The sequence below is a fragment of the Palaemon carinicauda genome, chromosome 29 (genome assembly GCF_036898095.1).
Source record: "Palaemon carinicauda isolate YSFRI2023 chromosome 29, ASM3689809v2, whole genome shotgun sequence".
NCBI classification, from domain to species: Eukaryota; Metazoa; Arthropoda; class Malacostraca; order Decapoda; family Palaemonidae; genus Palaemon; species Palaemon carinicauda.
Genome location: NC_090753.1, coordinates 52,458,794 through 52,461,293, shown reverse-complemented (window position 1 = coordinate 52,461,293; position 2,500 = coordinate 52,458,794).

Genomic DNA, 2,500 nt, shown 5'->3' with positions numbered 1-2,500 from the left:
TTGACATAAGGCAGTAAACCATAATTTCAAATCTATTATAATTTGGCCGTACTGAAGTGCAGAAAATATTCCTCTGTGGGTGAGTCGATTTTACTCCTGGCCAAAATCCATGAGCCTGACATCGATGTTTCCACGGCCGGGGTCACCAAAGGGTTAATGGTACCGATGATTTTATGGTTTACAGATATAATCTTTTCATTTAATTAATGTTCAGTGAACTAGGGAGGAAAATAAAGATATTCTGATTTCTTTTGAAAAATTGATTTTATTCAAATGGCAGAATTCAGGGAAATAATCTGATTTCGTCCCTGAATTTGATATGAAAAAGGATTTTGGCCTCTTCATTTTTACTTTATATGTCAGAGTTTTCTCTAGTTGCATCCAATCGCTGAATGCCCCCCCCCCCCCCCCCCCCGCCGTCCCAACACCCTGCCATATGGCCCAAAATCCTTGAAGCAAGTCCATAAACGCAATCACCGATAGGTAGTTATACCCCAGTGCTAACAGTACCCCGGTACGATATTCACCAAATAGTACAATCACGATATTGAAAATCTGTTCCGTTTCATTCCCCGAATGGCGCAGAAATTCCAAATGGTTTTAATCATTTCCAGCTTTTTACATAATAGTTAATACCTGTAAGTTTCATTAGTCTACGATTAAAATTGTGACCAGGAAGCTGTTCGCAATCAAACACACACCTAAACACAAACAAGCACCCAAAATAGGGGCGAAAACATAACCCCCTTCCAACCTCGTTGGCAGAGGTAATGAGTAACGACAGGATGAAATGAAGATTGAAATGGAAAGTTGAATAAATTTCCTACACTTTTTGCCTTGCAAACCTCGAACACTATTCAACACTATATGCAATTGCCTTATTGACATACAAAATGCACTAGGACTTTCCGAACACCGCCAGTACACTATAGAAAAATATTTTGGTTGACCACTGTAAACACGTACCAAATTCAGTGAAAGCAAGCAAGGTACTGAATGTTTACTTTACCCGTATTGTACCAGTATTGTACAAGTGATGATACTATCCACTTTCTATAGACGTTCTTTACTGCACCAACCCAGTCACTCCGGGGTCACCAATGTGCCTATGCACCAGTTAGGTGGTAACCAGGAGACGGCGTAGTTGCAACTAACTTTATTACAATAAAAAGCGTGCTTTTATAACAAGTTTCAGTGAAAGAAGGTCACAAAAATTCAAACAGATTGATACAAGCACATATAGGCAGAAACAAGTAGTCAGTGGGAGGGGAGAGCGATAACGACAATATATATATATATATATATATATATATATATATATATATATATATATATATATATATATATATATATATATAAAGATACTGTTACAGTATACGAGCGTGTGATTCGCGTGTGGTACACTATATTATGGCCAATATCTGCCCTCGCTCGGATGCAAATCTCGTTTTTGTCAGACGTCTTCTCGATTTTTAGTGGATATTTCTGCAAAATAGATATTTAGTGATAGGAGCCCTCATGGTTATATGAAAGCTAACTCCAAAGTGCATCAATGGATGACCAGGGGGTTAGATACTTTTAGGCATTGCAAAGATATTTTGCTTATATATGGAAAATGTTCAACTATTCCTTGACATAAGGCAATAAACCATAAGTTCAAATCTATTGTAATTTGGCCGTACTGAAGTGCAGAAAATATTCCTCTGTGGGTGAGTCGATTTTACTCCTGGCCAAAATCCATGAGCCTGACATTGATGTTTCCACGGCCGGGGTCACCAAAGGGTTAATGGTACCGATAATTTTATGGTTTACAGATATAATCTTTTCATTTAATTAATGTTCAGTGAACTAGGGATGAAAATAAAGATATTCTAATTTCTTTTGAAAAATTGATTTTATTCAAATGGCAGAATTCAGGGAAATAATCTGTTTTCGTCCCTGAATTTGATATGAAAAAGGATTTTGGCCTCTTAACTTTTACTTTACATGTCAGAGTTTTTCCTAGTTGTATCCAATCGCTGAATGCCCCCCCCCCCCCCCCCCCGCCGTTACAACAGCCTTGCATATGGCACAGAATCCTTGAAGCAAGTCCATAAACGCAATCGCCGATAGATAGTTATGTCCCAGTGCTAACAGTACCCCGGCACGATATTCACCAAATGGTACAATCTTGATATTGAAAATCTATTCCGTTTCATTTCCCGAATGGCGCAGAAATTCCAAATGGTTTTACAATAGAACATAAAATTTCTGTTATCCATAAATTGCGTTTTGTCTTAACTTTTATTGACGCAAGATAAGATTCCGTTTGGGTAATGAGACTTTTTGATATATTTGCTTCTTGTCTCTCACTCGTTGCTCTGTAATGGCACCAATCTATTGGCATAAAAAGACAAGAGAAAAAATAGACTTTGACATCGTGACTCGGCGACTATTTTACCAATAATGATCTGATACGTCTTCGTTCTTCTTTTTCTTCTTCCCGAAATGTTATCGGAGA